General features: G+C 31.5%; 1 non-coding gene across 1 annotated transcript; it reads left to right on the forward strand.

Annotated features, from left to right (window-relative positions):
* Positions 1-189: 189 nt before the first annotated feature.
* LOC112030865 (uncharacterized) lies at positions 190-2,326 on the forward strand. Its single transcript, XR_010624643.1, has 2 exons — positions 190-1,871; positions 2,011-2,326. It is a non-coding gene; the product is annotated as an uncharacterized LOC112030865 (transcript).
* Positions 2,327-21,062: the final 18,736 nt, after the last annotated feature.

Here is a 21,062-nt window from a genome sequence, read left to right on the forward strand (position 1 = left end):
TTAATAGATGTTGTCTATGCTACTGTGAGGGGGAATCAGTGAATCACCTCCTGCTTCATTGTAAGTTTTCTCATGCCTTATGGAGTGAAGCTTTTGCAGTGTTTGGGATCCAATGGGTAATGCCAAGGTCAGTCAGATCTTTTTTCTTTATGTGGAGAAACTGGTTTGGAAGGCACCGTTCATGTTTGGGATCCAATGGGTAATGCCAAGGTCAGTCAGCTCTTTTTTCTTTATGTGGAGAAACTGGTTTGGAAGGCACCGTTCGACCATTTGGAATATGGTCCCGGCATGTTTAATGTGGTTAGTTTGGCAGGAACGCAATACCCGCACTTTTGAAGACAAGGAGAGAACATTAGATCATCTAAAATCTCTCCTTTTTGGTACTCTGTTTCTTTGGGCTCGTATTTGGGGGTGCACGAATTGTATTTCTTTAACTGAGTTTTTAGCCTCTAGTTCCTTTAGTTCTTGATTGTTCTGTATCTGTTTTTTTGTTCAGAGTGTTCACTATCGTGAGCATGATGTTCATTTTTTCAATATAAAGTTTATTACCTATCAAAAAAAAAAAAGAGTGACAGATGTCAGTCAGGTTTTGAAATGTCAATTTGCATGATTACATGATGCTACGTTTATGACTAATAATTTTCCTGCCTTTGACCTTGTCATTAGGTGTGCATTTGGAATGCATGTTGAATGTGCGTTTCTGCGTTTTGCCAACAAATGCTAGGTCCTGTGCACTGTTCATGGGACCTGCAAGTACGGAATTTAGCAAAAAAACCTTTAAAACTAGGTCCCATGGCACTATTCACACATTTAAAAATTATTTCGCTACAGTGTTTTCAGTTTTCAGCAATAAGCGGTATCCAAACTGACCCTAGATTTTTTTGTTTTTTCCCCTGGTCTGAAGAGTATACTGTTTGATACTTTGATGCATACATATGCACTATTTGCTTAAGGAGTTGTGATACTCTAGTAAGCTAGACAGAATTTATATTGTATTTGCATGGTACCATTTTAAAAGAGTATTTAGTACATATATTCTCATTTACATGTTAAACTTCACTTTTCCTTGTGAAGTTTCTCTGGGTTAGGGGTCTGGCTTCCGTCCAGTACTGCACTAGACATGATTTTGGACGTGACACAGTGCCAGAATTGGCCACATATTGGTCTCATGGCCTGTCCATTGCTCTGGACCAAAAGCCTTGCTCTTGGTTTTGAGTTTTATACGTTTTGGTCACTGAATTGCTGTTGTTACTGTTTTTTACTTAATAAATTGTGATTCAATTTCAAGATAAAGAATATATAAGTAGAAGTCTGCAGTTGACCTTTTAGCATGTTGGCAAGGGAAGTTTCGTTGGCATCACAACAATATTACCTAGATGGCTGTCCCTCCTTGTTTGATAAGGTGCATTTGACGGGAGAGAAACAACCGGTGTTTAGAGGATTCTTAAAGGACAATAATCGATATAAAACTCTTCTTTTTTAGAACGTTATCAGATTGGATGTCTATTGTAGGAAGCCATTCAATTTCTTCGATTTATGATTTGATTGATGCTTGTAATTTGTGTTCTTGATTGTATTGAGCTCCAGATGTATACATCATGTATGCTTGGGTGACTCTTTCTTTAAATGTTTGAATAGAATTTCCATTACTAATCAAAAAAAATAAAAATAGAGACACATTCACATGCATGCACACACAAGCAGAGCATTTTTACTTTTACACTTCAATTTTTTTTTTCTTTTTCAAGTAATTCTCTTTGTAGAGGCTTATAAAGAAGCATGCATGTGTTAATCTGTAGGCTCTAGATCGTGCGAAACCCAATGTGGAGAATTCGAAGAAAACAGCACAAAGCAGATCCTTCAAACGACTGGTATGTTGTGAGGATACATATTTTAACATGCCTTAACAATGTATTGTCATGATTTTTGACTTATCTTGCTACTTATATTTTTTGTCCTTTCGAAATTTTTTTACACTGATATTAACAAGTTCCATAAACTGGATTGTAGAGCCTCAGTGAAGCAAGGGCCAATTCAAAGTCATAAGGGATCACTGGATAGAAGAGGAAATTCTCCCAGTTGGAACCTAAGAAGCTCATTGTCCAAGGCATTGCTTGCAATATTCAGGGAAGATTGCTGCAAGAGCTTGTATTTTATTCTCTAATGAAAAAAGAAAAAGAGAAGTGCCTATTTATTCAGTTGCTAATATACTACAATTTTGTTTGAAGTTGATTGCATTTGAACCAGAATTGGTTATTTTGTTCAAGTGTTATAGTAGCATTTTCATTCCCAGATTGAAAAATTAATCTAATTATCCCCACACTAATCTGTTGTTAACATTTCAATGGAGCTATGTATGGAACTTAGGGGCTGTTTGGTTTATAAAAAACATCATTCATCACTCCTTACTCAATTTTCATCGCTCATCACTCTATAACTCATCACTTATCACTGAAAATATCACAACTTCCTAAGATGGCATGTTAGGCACCTGTTTCCAATTTTGATAACTCAAAAAATTTTACATTTTGTGGAACCCACGGATTGACTTGCTGCAGTTTTTTTTTTCTTCAACTCCCAATACCCAAACTCACCAAACCCAATGAAAAAAAAGAAAAGAAAAAAGAAACCAAACCCAAAAATTCAATGTGAAAAAAAGAAAAAAAGAAAAAAGAGAAGAATAGAGAAACCAAGTTCAGACCCAGCGTGAAAGAAAAGAAAAAAGAAAGAAGAAGACCAGACCAGACCTAGCATGAAAGGAAAAAAGAAAAAAAAAAAAAGACCACCCAGCGTGAAAGGAAAAAGAAAAAACAGAAGGAAAAAAGAAAAAAAAAAAAAGACCACCCAACGTGAAAGGAAAAAGAAAAAACAGAAGAAGAAGACCACCTAGCGTGAAAGGAAAAGGAAGAAGAAGACCAGATTTGACTACTTTTATGTTATGGGTCCTTTAAATATGTGTGTATTTACCAAAATGTCATCATAATTTTGTTTCTATAACTTGAAAACACCTAATGTGTCATTACTCAAAAATTAGAGAATTGAGTGATGGAAACAAAAACTAAAAACACATCCAAACAAATTACTCAACTATGGGACCCACCAATTTTGAGTATGGGTGATGAAAATTGAGTTATGGGTGATTGAATTGGGTGACATGCTCTCTTGCTCCGATGTTCACTCTGTGCACTGCATGCAAGGTCTGAAGCTCTTGTAGATTCTTGTGTGAAATTTGATGCTCATGTAATTTATAATGTGAGGCCCTCACTTTAGGTATGTTTTATTTTATTATCCATTTTCCAATTTGGGAGTTTATAGTTTCTTTGGGAATGGGAAATGAATGCTAAAGAAAGTTTTTTTAAAAGATGAATTCCGTTTATTTACGTGTTTTAGAGATTTATAAGAGGGTGCAATGGTAGAACGGAATGCCTGTTCCAATTGGGCCGATAGACAGGGAATGGAATGGACAATAAGGAACTTTAATCGAAATTCCATTAAGCCTGAATTTGGTAAGGATGAGTGTAAAACTCATGTTTTTCACAATTCAATAAGAGATTGTCACATCAACTTTTTTACTTAAAACTCAATACATACTACTACAATTATTAACATCTTAATAAACTCTTTGTTTCAGTTAAGTTGGATTTTCAAATGTGTATTAGAATTGATTAAATGTAGCTATACCTATTCTTTAATATGTGATTAAATGGTGTGGCATGTAGAGATTGGACTTGGGAGGGTATAAAACTTAGGTTTTACACCACATCTTTATAGAATTTAATCTCTTCTCAACATACATACTCCCTATAATACTCTCTTACATATTTGACACATTCTTGCTCTTATTATTGTTGTTGTTATTGATAATTTGATAGTTGAGACTGAGAAGATTTAAAGCTTGAACGTTTCCGTTGAAAACACAAAAATGTGCCAACTAATTAAGTTACAAGGCATTATATTTTTATTTTAAACAATATTGTATTAAAAGTTGACAAATATTATATTATACCAAATAAAATAAATGTAATAAGACAATATTATTTATAATCTTTATAAGACCGAAATTGTTTCGTTTTTAGTTAACCTCATAATATTGTGTTACATAAAGTTTTGAGACTTCACAATTTTACACTTAATTATTTTAAAATATATTATTTAATTGTATTTAAAATTTATTTTCTATTTAAATCGTCTTAGAATCTTAATGTATCATATTTTATATAAATAGTAGAATATATAATTCCATATATAAACAAGAACACAATTCACAATATTGAGCTTATGAATGTTTACTAAAAGCGGCCTACCCAGTAATCGGAGAAGGTATTTGGTATCAAATAATATCATGTCAGCGATATAAAATCCAATAAATGTGAGACATGTTAGGAAGAAATAACTATTTCACTAACAAATAAAAAACATGTGTTAGTGGGTAGTTATTTTTTCACACACGTCTCTCATTTATTAGGTCATACAGATGACATGATATTATTTAATACAAAATACTTTTTCTAGTACTCAGGGATTGGGGTCCATGTGAAGCTTTGTTGTCTTACCAGAGCAACATATGTGACAAAACACAAAGCTAGGTGTAGGGGAATTGGGCCCAGGAGTCCATCATTTGTTTGTGTTATGAGTTTGTGACCCAATTCGAGGACAAGGGGTTGTCGGAGGAGAAGAAATCTTTATTAGAAAAGACTGTGTTAGTAAATAGAGATTAGTTTTGACCATAATGGCTTAAGAGGGTGGGTTAAGGATAAATATATCCTCAGCTGATTGATGCCGAGGTTCGAAGGGGTTGTCTATTGCTCAAGGTGATGTTCCAAGAAGTCTCGTTGGAGTTGATAAGTATCGTGGAGATATCGAATAAGAAAGTGCCCTAAAATATCTAAGAAAAAAGTTGCTACCTCCATATTAAATGTACTACAATTAACTTTCTGGTCGCATTAATGTGGAGGTAATATCTGAACAGTGTTGTTTTAGCCTTACAGCTACTATATGGTGACTTAGAGGAGGGGTTGATGGGACAAATATCAACACCAACCCTTTAACATGCACATGTAAGGCGGGAATGAAGAGGAAAGATAGTATAAAAGAAGAAGGTGGCAACAAGAACAGGGGATCGGAATTCAAGAGGAAAACACTCTTGCGTTCAGGAACCAAATTTGTAACCGAACTTGAGATGAATAATATATAAGAACAGACCTCCTCGGATTTTGCTGAGGACGATTTTTCTTCAATACAAACCTTTTTTCTTTTCATTCTCTTATCATCTAAAACCATTCTAGTGTTCGTTTGATTAACTAAAACCCAGTTTTCCAACTCATTCTCTATAAATTTATTGTTTTGGGCTTTTTGGGCTTAAGTCCATCCATGTAGTGAGCTAGGAGTTTAAATCTGGTCCTTACACTAGGAATGTCATTTTCTAACTTCCACCTTTTGTTAATAATAATAATAAATAAATAAATAAAAAACAAATTTGCCTAATGCTATAATATATAATATATGCATAATTATAATAATGATTATTAATAATTATCATAACTATCAAATTTCATATTCAAACCAAAAAAAAAATCATATTATGTTGAACTTTATTGTACATTCCATGGAATACCGATTATTATTAAATTAAATCAATTCGAGTGGTAACAATAACTTTTTTTTTTAAAAAGTATTATGTTATTAAATTGAGCCTTGCTACAACATGGAAAAATTGCTCCAAAAACTTCACACTGAGTTGCCACCTTCACTTCACTTGGGCCCAGCATGATACAAAGATAAGAGGAGCATGTAACATTTTTTTTTTTGTTCATTTTCATTTATTTCCAATATTTGATGAGCTCTTAAAATGGATGTAATTGTAAGGTGGTGAGAAATAATTAGAAGGAAATGTCCATTCCATTTCATTTTATTTCTCGTAAGCATTCGACTGAAAGTGAGGGTAATGCTTATTTCTTTAATGAAATGGAGATGAAATGTCAATGTTATCCACATTTTGAAGAAAAATAATTGAAAGGTACCTTATTTTTAGGTAATTGTGGAGGATAAAACCGTGGGTCATTTGAGAACCTAAGTGCCAATTCATTACCTTCATCGCCACTTTGTCACGTACTTAGGATCTTTTTTTTTTTTTTTTGTAATTCTAGGTTTATAATATGATTTAGGATTAAATTTACTAGAAAAGTTTCATCATCTAAGAAATTTGAATATCATTCAAAAGTAAAGTAACTGCCACCTGGTGTGCGAGTGTTCCAAGAATAACATACTTACCTATGTTATGAAATGGAATTTGGCTAACAAGAAAAATTCTTATGTTACGTCTGAGTGTAAATGACAATTGTGTGTTACTTCACATGATTCAAGCAATTAGAAGAGGATTATTTATGCTAACAAATAATTGGTATTTTATTCAAAATCTATTCATAATGTTTTTCTCAATTAACAATAGAACACAATTTTTTCCCCTATTATTGCTACTTTATTTTCTTGAAATAGTGGAGGAAACCAAATATATTAATAAGTAATGTTGTGTTAGGGTTGTGCACAGTTGGATTAGTTCGGTAATTTCTCAAATTTTTTTTCTGAACGAATGGGGTCTATTTCCCTATAACCAAAACCGTTGCAGACAACCATTGGTCAACTTTCCCATTTGCAGTAAAACGATTTTGCAAAAGTAATGGAGAATAGGTAGATCATCTTTTACTACATTGTCGTATTGTTTTTGAGTTTTGATCTATGAGTTCTATAATCATGTAAGAGCAGTCATATCAAGAATGCTAAAAATGCCAAAAAGCCAATTTAACAACCAACACACAAAAATATCTACTACATCAAGGTTATCAAATGCTAAATGTTTTGACTCTCAGCTACAATGAGCTGCTATCTCTAGTAGCTTACTGTAGCTGAGTGCTATAATAAAATAATAGCACAAATGCTAAATATTTTGACACTCAGCTACAATGAGCTACTATCTCTAGCAGCTCACTATAGCTGAGTGCTATAATAAAATAATAGCATTTTAAGCCCACTCACGCATGTCTTCTTCTTTTTTTTTTCTTTTTCTTTTTTTTTCTGTCAATTTTGCCTCTCTTTCTCGTTCTCATCTTCTCCCCCTCTCCCTCTCATAAGGTTGGATTTTGTGGTGGTTGTTGGTTTAATTTTGGCTTGTGAGTTATGGTGGTTTGGCGAGTGTGGGTTTGGGCTACGGTAGTTCCAATAATGGTTGCAGCTCTTGGTGGTTTCACTTGTGGCTAATGGCTGACTTTAATTATGAATCAACCATAGTTCCTCCACCAGTTTTTCATTCTGAGTGACTTCGTAGGGAGCAAGCAAAGTTGAATCGTTTTTCCAAATCTGATAATTCCTTTAATTCTCAGTTTTTGATGACTCAAGCAGGTTCTAATCGTTCTCAGTCAATTGCCCAATCTATATATTACTAAAAGCTGAAGCATAGCGTTTAATGCTGCTACTCTCACGTTGCGCCACATCAGCTGCCACGTCATTTTTTATTATTTTATAATATAATTTGTCTTACAATTTTAAAATGGTTTTTACAATTTTCAGCCTTATAAATGTAGCCCACTACTTATTTATTTACTTCCACTATCACCCTATAATAAATCTGTATAATTAATCCAGCCCACCTTTTATTTATTTAGTTTCACTATTAAACCCAACCCAAAATCTTTTCAGTTCAGTTTTAAAGTTTCGTGTGAGCCTTTTTAGCTTTAAAAAAAAAAAAAAAAAAAAAAAACAAATGTTGAAGCCTTTCAAGCTTTAGGATTTTTTTTTTCCAATTTTTTTATAATTGTTTTTAACATTTATTTTTTAATATTACACTTCTCCAACATTTCTCTCTCCTTTACCATTTCATCTCTCCACTACTTCTTCAATCTTTCTCCCTCCCTTACTTTTTCATCTCCCCACTACCCTCTACATTAATATTATTATTCCTCTTTCCCTTCATCTTCCTTTATTTTTGTCTCTTCTTATTCACACCTCTTACTATAAATTTGTCACTATCTCTTCTATTCTATGCATAGTTTTCCCTCACAAAAAAAAAAAAAAAGGGTTCCCTCTCTCTCTCTCTCACTAAATTTTTTGGTGGAATTTTTTATTTTTCTTGCATCTCTACTTTAGGTTGATAATTTTTTATATTCTTTAAACCCTATTTTGGGTTAGTGCGATTTATTTTTATTTTTTTAATTTTTTATTCTCTTTTATTGTTCAATGTTATCCTATTGTGTTCTAAAGAATTAAATATATCATATAAAAATATAATATTATTCTATTACATACATGATTTGGATAATTTGCTATTTATTCTGTTACATAGCATGATTTTTTATAGTGCTCAATTTAGATGTTAAACTATGAGACTTTACTAATTTTTGTTTATTTTCTAATCCTTTGTGGTGGGTAAAGTACTCTATAATGCCATTTATTTAAAGAAAAGCAAAGGTTAGCCAAACGAAAATAATTGAATAGGTGACAAATTTTAACTTTTGCAATTTTATTTTAATAAAAGCTGAAGCGTAGTGTTTAATGCTGCTGCTCTCACGTTGCGCCACATCAGCTGTCACGTCATTTTTTATTATTTTATAATATAATTTGTCTTACAATTTTAAAATGGTTTTTACAATTTTCAGCCTTATAAATGTAGCCCACTACTTATTTATTTACTTCCACTATCACCCTATAATAAATCTGTATAATTAATCCAGTCCACATTTTATTTATTTAGTTCTACTATTAAACCCAACCCAAAGTTTTTTCAGTTCAGTTTTAAAGTTTTGTGTGAGCCTTTTTAGCTTAAAAAAAAAAAAAAAAAAACAAACAAACGTTGAAGTCTTTCAAGCTTTAGGATTTTTTTTCCAATTTTTTTAGATGTTAAACTATGAGACTTTACTAATTTTTGTTTATTTTCTAATCCTTTGTGGTGGGTAAAGTACTCTATAATGCCATTTATTTAAAGAAAAGCAAAGGTTAGCCAAACGAAAATAATTGAATAGGTGACAAATTTAACTTTTGCAATTTTATTTTAATAAAAGCTGAAGCGTAGCGTTTAATGCTGCTGCTCTCACGTTGCGCCACATCAGCTGTCACGTCATTTTTATTATTTTATAATATAATTTGTCTTACAATTTTAAAATGGTTTTTACAATTTTCAGCCTTATAAATGTAGCCCACTACTTATTTATTTACTTCCACTATCACCCTATAATAAATCTGTATAATTAATCCAACCCACCTTTTATTTATTTAGTTCTACTATTAAACCCAACCCAAAGTTTTTTCAGTTTAGTTTTAAAGTTTTGTGTGAGCCTTTTTAGCTTAAAAAAAAAAAAAAACAAAAACAAACGTTGAAGTCTTTCAAGCTTTAGGATTTTTTTTTCCAATTTTTTTATAATTGTTTTTAACATTTATTTTTTTAATATTACACTTCTCCAACTTTTCTCTCTCCTTACCATTTCATCTCCCCACTACTTCTTCAATCTTTCTCCCTCCCTTACCTTTTCATCTCCCCACTACCCTCTACATTAATATCATTATTCCTCTTTCCCTTCATCTTTCTTTATTTTTGTCTCTTCTTATTCACACCCTCTTACTATAAATTTGTCACTATCTCTTCTATTCTATGCATAGTTTTCCCTCACCAAAAAAAAAAAAAAAGGTTCCTCTCTCTCTCTCTCTCTCTCTAAATTTTTTGGTGGATTTTTTTATTTTTCTTGTATCTCTACTTTAGGTTGATAATTTTTTATATTCTTTAAAACCCTATTTTGGGTTAGTGCGATTTAATTTTTTTTTATAAATTTTTTATTCTCTTTTATTGTTAAATGTTATCCTATTGTGTTCTAAAGAATTAAATATAGCATATAAAAGTATAATATTATTCTATTACATAACATGATTTGGATAATTTGCTATTTATTCTGTTACATATCATGATTTTTTATAGTGCTCAATTTAGATGTTAAACTATGAGACTTTACTAATTTTTGTTTATTTTCTAATCCTTTGTGGTGGGCAAAGTACTCTATAATGCCATTTATTTAAAGAAAAGCAAATGTTAGCCAAACGAAAATAATTGAATAGGTGACAAATTTTAACTTTTTCAATTTTATTTTAATTATTATTATTTTATAACAATGCATGTATAGAAATTTAATTCTTAGATTTTGCTAATAATTTTTTATTTGATAATATGTTTTGGGTGGCCGAAATTGTAATTTCTACAAAGAAAATAACCTTAATAGATTATCAAAAACAAAATTTTATCATAATATTGGTTCAATTAATCATTGTTAAGTTTTCTTAATTTTTTTATGTTTAAGTTTTTTTTGGTGTTTGGATTGTTTCTATATTACATTTATGATTGTTCCTATAATAAATAAAAATATAATTATGAAATACATTACTCATTATTAGATTAGTTTAAATTGTAAAAAAAAAATAATACTAAAACTACCATAAAAATAATTATTACGCGCAATGCGCGGGTTCGCGGCTAGTTAGTTGATAAATTGCATGATGGGCAGCATGTTTATTTGCAGACTGAGCAGGTGAATTCATCTTCAAAGCTAGAGAAGAGAGATGTATAGAAAGAGGGAGGAAGAGACACATATCAGGAAAAAAATAATAATAATAATGAAGTGGTAAAAAAAAAAAACCTTTAATGTTGGGTGTATAATAAAGTGAGATGTTAAAATAGATAAAATAGTATTTTGGGTTGTTAAAAGTTATAATTTTTAGCATTTTTGATGTAAATGCTCTAAGATGATTATTTATAAGTGTGCTTGTAAACCTAAACCTATGCATAAAACGACGACGTAAGGTTACTATATATATTAAAATATATAAATATATGTATCGGCCAGTTCAGTTCACCCTTCAATTTCACATCAGAAAAGAACTTGTCTCTGCTTGCTAGCCTTGGCTCCATTGGTCGATCGGTCCCTTTTTAAATACGTTTGAGTCGGCTCCAAACAGTTTCTGCAGTTTGAATCAATTCTATATTATTTACTAGATACGTGTTGAATAGTGAAGTAAATTCAATAATAAAAATGTGAGAATCCAATTTCACCATCAATAGGTTTAAGGGAAGAGAATATCAATTCCTAAAGTTATCTTTAGGAATTACAATGCTATTTTCACACCAAAATTTCAATGAAGTCTTGATATCTAAATAATTCTATAATATGAGGGAAATTCCTAACCTAAAAGTTACAAATCTTCCATGATGCATGTACTTCACAAAAACAGTAAAAAACACCACTCCTGCTATTTCTCTCTTGCTTTGTCTTAAGTGAAAAACCTTCTCTCAGTTTCTCTCAAGTTAAAAATCCATTATTTTACTCTTTTGATTTCGTGCTTAACACATTGTCATCACCCTCTAAGGCTAATATATATTTGTAAACCATCATTATTGGGTTTTTTATGCACATGATTAAAGCCTTTTTATTTTAATTTTTTTTCTAATATTACTGTAAGGACCAAATTTGAATTCTTAGCTCAAGGAATGAATGGACTTAGGTCCAAAAAACCCAAAATAATGAATTTGTAAAGAATGGGTTAGAAAACTGGGTTTTAGTTAATCAAACAATAAGTTAAGTAGACTTGATGACAAAAAAGTAAAAATAAACAAGTTTAAACTGAAGAAAAAGGTACTCGGCAAAGTCCGAGGAGACTGGTTCTTATATAATGCTTTTAAGTCTGGTTCTAGATTGCTATAATGTTTCTTTCTTTATTTTCCGATCTCCTTCCCTCAAGGGGTCTCTTACATTATATATCTCTCTCTTAATGATCTTGGCCTCTATTTGTTGATCATCCAAGCTACTACTTGAGTGTTTGTCCCATCGGACACTTCTAACTTTCTGTGAGTTAGGATAGCCAAGGCAGCACTGTTCAGGGGTTTTCTCTACATAAATGTGGCCAAAAAGTTAGCTGTAGAACATTTAATGTGGTAGCAGTAACTTTTCCCTTAGATATTTTTGAGCTTCCATCTCTCTTGTGCATTCACAATACACATCTTTGTCAGTAGAACATCTTGGAAGGTCACCTTGGATGATAGGACATGTATTTAATTTGTGCTTTGCTCATCTGAGGAGGTGAGCCTCCTCGAACTTCCTTTCTCATTCTCTCCGTTTGCATCTCACTCATGGGACTCTGAACTTGACATTCTCACAACTGTTTATCAGTCCTCGGACCAATCAACCTCCTCAGACAAAACTCATGGTCCAATATACAATTTTGGGCCCTTGTCCCTACAATTACAATTTTTCATTCATCTAAATTTGGGATTTATGTGTTTATCCAATGAGGTTTGTGCATTTGCCAATCACAAAAAAAATCCATAAACCCAAATTGGGATGAATGAAAATTTGTAACATTTAAAAAAATAGAAAAGCCTTTAAGCACACATATGCTAATTGTTGAATTATTACTACTATTTCTTTATTTTTATTTAATTTTTTCCTGAATTTAAGGACGAATACATTAACAAGATACCAACACAAAAGTAACTCAGGTATCAATTTGTTAAATTTAGGTATCATTTTGTTAAATGAAAATAAACGAAATTGAAAGCAAAAAGTAATTCAATGCTAAATCCTATCCTATATTGTTATTGGGGGCTAATCTTGATCTGGCACGTAAAAGGATTAGCTATTGTGCCTTTTGATGGAATTTATTATTTGTGCAGATTTACTTTGGCAATCTCTATACTGATAAGAAAATTGTTAGTGAAGTTACAGAGGTTGAATCTAAAAAATAAAAAAAAATAAATATAAAAAAATTGCAACGTGGTAAAAATGGGTCCAAGATCTCTTGAGGACCCATGGTTCTATAGGATTTGGATCTCATTTAAATATAGGGTTTATAGATTTTGCCATCTCATTAACTCTAATTTCAGCTCAAATGACAAATTTAGTACAATAATTGTGAGGTCCCTATCCTAAAGATAGAGATAGAGCCTTGACAAGGAACCTTGCACATTGTGCAGTTTTGGTTGAGGAACTCTATTTTCTATACCATTTAAATTTCTTCTTGTCTTTTCAGTTTTTAGGTAATTAATTTAATTGTTGTTACGTGTGGCAATGGAAGACCTTAGACTTTGCACCTCATAAACGTAACTCTACATCATTCTTCAACAACGAGTAATTGCAAGGATTAGTTCCATGGGGTGTGGCCTCAAAGTGCCTTGATAGAGCCTAAAACTTTTTCAAAACTATTGCAGATTTGCAGTGAAAAGGAGGAGATGCCATTGTAGCTGACTAAAACGCAGAGAAAGATGCTAGTGACACAATATTTTCACAATAAATCTTATGTCAAGCTGGGATCATGCTATAGAGATGAGTTTGAATTTGCCTTATTTGCGTTTCGGTTAGTCATTGGTCCAATAGGGCAAAACTCGAGCTCTTGAGTCTTGAGTACTTTCAAGGATTTCAGCCAAATGAAAGTGGCAATATTCCATTTTTGTAATATGTGATGTAAGTGATGATTCCTAACAACTACTAACATGGTGTGATATGAACTGAGCTGTAATAGAGTTTAGAGTTGAAATTCTGCATTCCCTTTCTTAAATACAATATGGCTAAATTGAAAATATAATCTGATAATAACGCAGACACTTAAAATTACCCAATTGCTAATGCCTATCCTCTTAGAAACTCCTAAAACTCTATCACTTCCCTCTTCATGCAATCCTCAGCTTGATCCAGTCCGACATCCAAACAAGCTATTTGGTTCGTTACATTGTGTATGGACAAACAAATTGCTATTTAGCTGAGAATCTAAAATGATGGAGAGATCCAGTTTGGTACACAGCTAGAATAAAACTGAATTTTCATTTTTTTTTGTTCTTAGAGAGATCCAGTTTAGCCCATATTGTACGTACACAGTGTAAGTGTGTAACCAATAAGAGGGTGTTGCTTGACAGGATGGACCACAGATTGAGCCAATCTGCAAACCCTGTACAATATAATTCATGGCAGCCGCATTTTAGATGACAAAAACTTAATTTAAAGGTGATTGCTTCTCAAATTGCTATGAAGAAAATATGAAATTTTTTGTGTCTTTGGCCTATGCAGACAAGTATACTGATGTTTAGGCATGTAGCAATAGAAATGGTAATTAAGCTTGTAGTAGTACTGCGATCATATGTGACCATGTAGGCAATAGTTTCTATGTTCACACTAAGAAAAATTATCCAAAAGGGGGGAAATAGTAAATCATGAAGATTATATCTTAAAATTGGTATAAGAATTTAGAGGAAAAGATGTGAAACCTACAACGTTGTGATCAATGATGTAGTTGTTTCCAAGTTTTGCATTAGTACTGCTAAGAAAACCAGAAGCTTGAAAGCCAAGTATTCTAAACTATCAAATTTTTTTAAAATAGATTAAGTATAAGTCATATAGAATGAAATTAGGGAAAAAAATGCTAAATTAGAATTTACTACAGTGTGTGAACAAAATTAGAATTAGAGGACAACTCAAATATTTTATGAGTTTTGTTAACGGCCACCGTAAGACACTTGTTAACAACACAGTTATTGGTAGCTTTTCAATTTTTTGAGCAACTTTTGACAATTTTTGGCAATTTTTTTTTTTTATCTCTTTTGATAATTTTTTTGACAAATTTTTTCTTTTTTTTTTTGAAGTGAGACACAAAAAAAGGGAATGTTAACAATCACCCCACGTTCTTGTTATGCTTGTTGTTAACATTTCCCTTAATACGTATAGAACTAATAATTAAAAAAACAAAAATCAAAGTTGGTGTACGTATGAAGAAACACCATTACAATAAGCAGATCCACCATCATTGCCGCCACCATTTGCCTATTCTTCAACCGCTGTCATTCCTCCATCCTCATCAACTCTGCAGAACATGAGTTGATTCCATTTTGTTCGGCATCAAGGTCACAAACTTTGAGCTTTGATTTCATTCATCCACTTTTTTTTTCTTTGGATCACATCTTCCATTAGAGAATAGAACTTTTAATGTCCACTTTTGCCTAATTCCAACACTATCCCTACTATTTAGTTTAGATTGATTTTGTCAGAAAGACAGATTAAGGACAAACACATATTTTCACTTATGTTTGCATAGATTCTTTAAATCTCACTTTGTCAACTGTCTTTAGAGTTTTCCAAAAAAGTGTTTTCATGAAGTGAGTTGAGTCTCAACAACCTCTGAATTGTGATGTTTGGATAAAGTGAAATATCTCAAAAATATTATTGAAAATTTGAAATGGCGCTTTGTGATCAGTGGTCACTATCTTCTGCTAACCAAAACAAATGACTTCCGTGCTGACTAAAAATTATTCATAACAAACAAACTCTTATTTCAAGGCAAGGTCCCAAATTCTAATGTATTGCTGATACGTGTAACATTTTGATTGATATGCACGATAGAGCTTTCAAGGATATAAAACAAAGTAACCACTCGGAGACTGCAATAGCCATTGGATATACAGCAAGATTGGCAGATTCTTCTACTGGGCATAGCAGGAAAAAGAGGAAGAAAGGAGGAATAGCTTACTTAACAAAAGACAGAACTAGTTAATAGATGTTTAAAGTCTGTGCCGAACCAGCAACAACCCAAGTCCAAAACACTCAACATTGCTAGCAGCCAAGGATATTATTCTTTCGAGAATTTTGGTTAATGACTTTATCTGGGTAGACAACTAGACTTATCAACTATTTCTACTTTTTATGGCATTTTTTATTATGTTCTTGGCTGTTCAATATTTTCCGATCAAAATAAACACGTGCAGATAGCACCCAAGACTCAAATCAATAACAGTAAATAAGCGAAAATTAAATAACAAACACATACAATAAACATAAGAATTTATGTGATTTGGCAAACTGCCTAACTCTCTCTCTCTCTCTCCCACAAAACAAGAAAACACTCTTTGTCTTCTTATGCGGCTGCTGCTAGATTTTTAGGAATTATCAATTATAATTGCCGCACACTAGCACTTATATATTGCTATGCTTAAGTCGGCAATATAAGATTTCTTGTATCAATTGTATTCGGTCAACTGTGACCGACTTAGACTTGTGGTTTCCTATTACAAGTTGTATTCGGTTTACTTGTAATTGACTTGGGCTTGTGGCAATTCAAGCCCCACACACGGGCCCACTTCAACACACATCAAAATTAACTGTGAGCTGAGTGGAGAAGAATCAGGGGTTTTGTTTCTTCTCTCAGGTCGGTTCAGTTCTATACTTCTTAGATATCTCCTATCTTTTATTGATCAAAATTATTCTCTATTTTTCTTTTACTAGACATATCTTATTATTATTATTATTAGGATAATATTTGTTGCACACAAGCTGTTATGCACATCCTATTTTTGAACTGAAACTGTGATTTGAAGTCACGATTTCCAAGTTTAAAATCGTGATTCCAAATCACGGTTTCAATTGAAAAATAGGGTATATAAAATTTTGTGTGTAATAAACACAACCCTATTATTTTTGGAATATGAAAAATCTTCATTATTGACCCAAACAAGAAACAATCTGATTGTTGTTCTGTTGGTTATGATCATTTATACTAAGCTCCCCAAGTCATGTTTTATATTGAAACAAGACTTGATTGTAACTTGTAAGCGTATTGAAAAACAATGTTTTAGAGTAGGGCTAACTCTAGTATGAAAGCAAGTGAGGCAGTCGCCTAAGGCCCTCAAGTAGAAAAAGGTCCCCCAATTTTGGCCAATACAATAATTTTTTATATTATAAACTTATTTATTAAGCCCAAAAATATTAGCCAATAAATAAAATAACATTTTTTATCAAATAAAAAACAAGAAAAAAGAGAGAAAAATGCTACGTCCACAACATTTTTCACAACAAATTCTAAGTGTAAGGTTGTTACTGGCTGTTATTGGTGAGGAAAAAAGTAATTTTAGTAATAGGTTTAAATTAGAACCAGTAACAACTTAATGTTTAAGATTTGTTGTGAAAATATTGTGAATATAACACTTTTCACAAAAAAGAAAAAAGAAAAGAAAAGCAATACACAAAGAATTTCACAACAATTGAGCTGACAAAATTTTACTAGTTTTTATCTAGGTCTACCACTAATGTCACATTTTTACTTACCATTACCAATCTGCCACATTAATAACTGTGCAAAGTTTTGTCAATTTTTTTGTGTCTATAGATTTTCTAAAGAAAAAAGGATTTTACATGGTTAATTAATAATTTTGCATCTAAAACAAGATAATAGAATTTAAGTAATATTAATTTTTTTTATATAAAAAAAAAAAAATCATATTTAAATATATGAAAAGTCTCTAGTCAATTTTCGCCTAAGACTCCTAAATGTATCAAGCTGCCCTTGTTTTAGAGACTACAATTTACCAATGCTTTTGCTGTGGATAGAGAATGAATGTGGGAATCGGCTTGGCTCTTCTTTGGAAGTAAACTAGGCAGAATTTGCAAGGTTGTGTAGGTAAGGGAATTGTTATGATTAGGGATAACCAAAGTCGTCAGATTATTGTTGGATTTGGTTCCTAAGTTGGTTGATTCTTTCCTGCATTTACTATGATAAAATATGCATCTAAAGTGGGAGCCTTTGATGCTACTTTTGAAACTGATGAAGTTCAACTTATTCGAGCTCTGCAGTAACTTCTCCAATGAAGAAGAAGATAGATTGTGTTTTGGTGAGAGTCTTTGCCAGGTCAATTTTTGCATGCAGTAATATACCATGTTGTAAGTTGTAACTTTGTAATGTCCTTATATTAATAATGGAGCAATGTTCATTTCACATTAGCTGTTCCACACACCCGTACACATAATATTTATTTTACACTAATTTTTGCACACAACTATACACGCACACTTTGCATTGAAATTATAACTTCAATGCAAAGTATGTAAAATTGTGTCAACAACCAAGTGTGCACTAGTATTTAGCCTTAATAATATATATTTCTAACCTTTTATATAATTTTTTTATCTTTCGTTTAAATAATTACACCATGTCGCCAACCAAACATTTTCCCTCTTAAAATCCCCAAAACCAAACACTTTTGCGCATTGAAGTGCCAATTATGCAGTGTATGTGATTGTTGCTTAGTTGGTTCTTGAAAGTGAGTATTTCACCTTGGTATCAGACATGAAGGCTGACTTGGCAGTTTGGAGTATGGACCGATTAACCTCAGTTTGGCCACAACTTAAAGCCTGTCATCAATTTCACTAAAGTCAAAGTTTCGTAAAGAAAGGAAAGATTTGCATAGATCCTTTTTCATGTCCAAGTTGTAGCTTTTATGTCTCTCAATCACTGCTAAGTTATAACTCCTTAATTAGAGGAAAATAAACCTAAATTGAAGGGAAGGGATTGGGTGCAATCAAATCCAATAATCAAAATAATTCAATCTTCAAGCTCAATTGCAACAAAAATAGCAGTGTCACTGTCACCAACTCTAAAAGGTACGAACATATCCTTAGTTTTTTTTCAAATACATTTAGTCGTTTTCTCCTCTAAATCTAACAGGTATACTTCAATCCCTAATCAATTACATCATCAATTCCGCTAAAATGTTTTGTTATTTATTTGTCACCTATTACTATTAAAGCACTAGCATTGGGGTGTTAAACATCCTCCATTTGCTATTTTACAACCTAAAACAATCAAAAGTCAAAACCCACTCTATCCAGGTTTGTATACTTAGAAAAAATTTGCAACCTATGAATAGTAAAGTTGCATATATACAACCTTACTATTCATAGGTTGTAAAGAAAAAAAATAATATTTAATCTTGCCATTGTGTGTGAAGAGAAAAAGATAGTGAGAGGAAAGAGAGAGAGTAGAATACTTTTTGTTATTTTATTAGGTAATTTATATTATTTTATTATGTTGTATGTAAAAATAAAAACTGGGATATAGAGTGAATTGTAAAATAGATTGGTAAAATAGATAAAATAATGTTTGAGGATACAATTTTTTTTTTTTTTTTGCATCCCTGGATGCTAGTGCTCTAATAAGGAGAATAGGATTTCAGTTTCCATCCTTCTATTTGTGTAATTAAAAATAATTTTTTTTTAAGTGTGTAGTTAAAAATATTTATATAAGATTCTCTCACTTCTAATAAGGTACTTAAACCCCTCCAAAAAAAAAAAAAAAAAAAAAAAGGAAGCACAACACCCACTAATATTTTTACTAATAAGGTACTTAAACCCCTCCAAAAAAAAAAAAAAAAAAAAAAGGAAGCACAACACCCACTAATATTTTTACTCCTATTTAGCATAGTAAAAACCATACTTCATGAGATGTGCCAAATCCCAATTTTTTTTTTCTTTTTTATAATATGCTATAAAAAAGTTAAACAGCTATATTAAAATATAACATTTGATGTATGGTGTATTATCAAATGCTGTATTAAGTAGAAAAGGTAAGAAAGTAGGTTTTATATGTGTTATATTTAGCATTTGGCATAGCACAAAAATAATGAATGCTAGTTAGAGGGTTCAAAAATAAAAAAAGTTAAACAGCTATTTGTCATTGTCATTGTCATTGGTGAGGAAGAAAAAGAAAAACAGAACAGGGGCAGTTTTGTACACGAGATGAGCGTGAAAGAATTTAACGCAAAGCAAATGACAAAAAAAGAAAAGAAAAGATTTTTGAATTTTGAAAACAACTGGTGGTGGTGGGTTCCGCACGTGAGTTAGTACTTAGAACCCACGTCACACGATCTGAGTTCAGACAAGGAAAAGACTAAAACCTCGAGTCACCGTTCCATTTGTCCCTATATTCTTCTCTAGCTAACTTTTTTTTTGAAAGAAAAAAGAAAAAAAAGAAAAGCTTACTCAAAACTCAAAAGTTAGATTTTTATCTATAAAAAATTACATTTTCTTAAACCAAAAAGTTAATTTATTTATTTCATAAACAATGCACTCCCTATATGTTTTAATTTCTTTATAATTTGTTCCCAACAAATTTTGTTTTCTCTTTGTACTATATTTTTTCATTTCTATGCATATACAATTCACATTCATGAACCTTAAATACACAATAAGTTCCATGTTACTATTATAAATAATTGACTTTCCATCCAACTCTAAATATTTTATTTTATATTTTATCAATTATAATATGTTATGCATATATTTTTTAAATTATTATTATTATATAGGTAATAAAAAATAAAATAAAAAGTTAAGACTTTAACTTACGGGAGTGGAACATAAAATAAGCACTAGCATCAATTGTACTAAATGCCAAATATTTGGCATTTGACATATCAAATAGGAAAAAAGCTCCCACATCACATGTTTCAAATTCTAAAACTTTTAGCATAGGTGAGCAGTATCGTTCCAAATTTGAAATGGTATTGTTCACAAATTGTAAAATTTTTATTTTTATTTTATTATACTCTCTCATTTTTGACCTAATGTTCACAAACTGGAAAATTTTTATTATATTGTATTGGGATGAATTTTAAGCAAATATTATTTTAATGTGTTGTATATATTATTTTAATGTATGAAATTGAAGAATAGAACATGTGATGTAGGGTGTATTGTAAAATGATGTGCTTAAATAATAAAGTAAGCCTTTTGATGTGTTAAAATTGCATACTTTTGCAACAGCTGATGCTAATATTCTAAGTGTCCATTTGGGATCCGTTTATTTTACTAAAACTGAAAACTTTTTGCTAAAAACACTATAGATAAAAGTAAAAGTTAGCTGAAATAGTACAATGAGACCCGTGAATAGTACCAAAAGTGTAGTGAGACTTATAAATAGTAGCAAAAATAAGCTGAATAACAAAATAAATTGGCAAATTTCATCCATGCCAAACTCACACTAAGAGTATTGGCATCAAATGTGCCAAATGCTAAATTTTTAGCATTTGGCACGCTAAACACCAAAAACCCACTAACATAAGATGTTCTAAATGCCAAATGTCAAATGCATTTGGCATTTGCTATAGTGTCATCCTACTTTTGGAACCGTATATGGATAGATATGCTAAATTTTTCTTATTATATTTTACAAAACTTCTCTCTCTCTCTCTCTCTCTCTCTGTGCCACGCTGCAGAGCTCGC

Source organism: Quercus suber, unplaced genomic scaffold, assembly GCF_002906115.3.
Source record: "Quercus suber isolate HL8 unplaced genomic scaffold, Cork oak 2.0 scaffold_20, whole genome shotgun sequence".
Lineage (NCBI taxonomy): Eukaryota > Viridiplantae > Streptophyta > Magnoliopsida > Fagales > Fagaceae > Quercus > Quercus suber.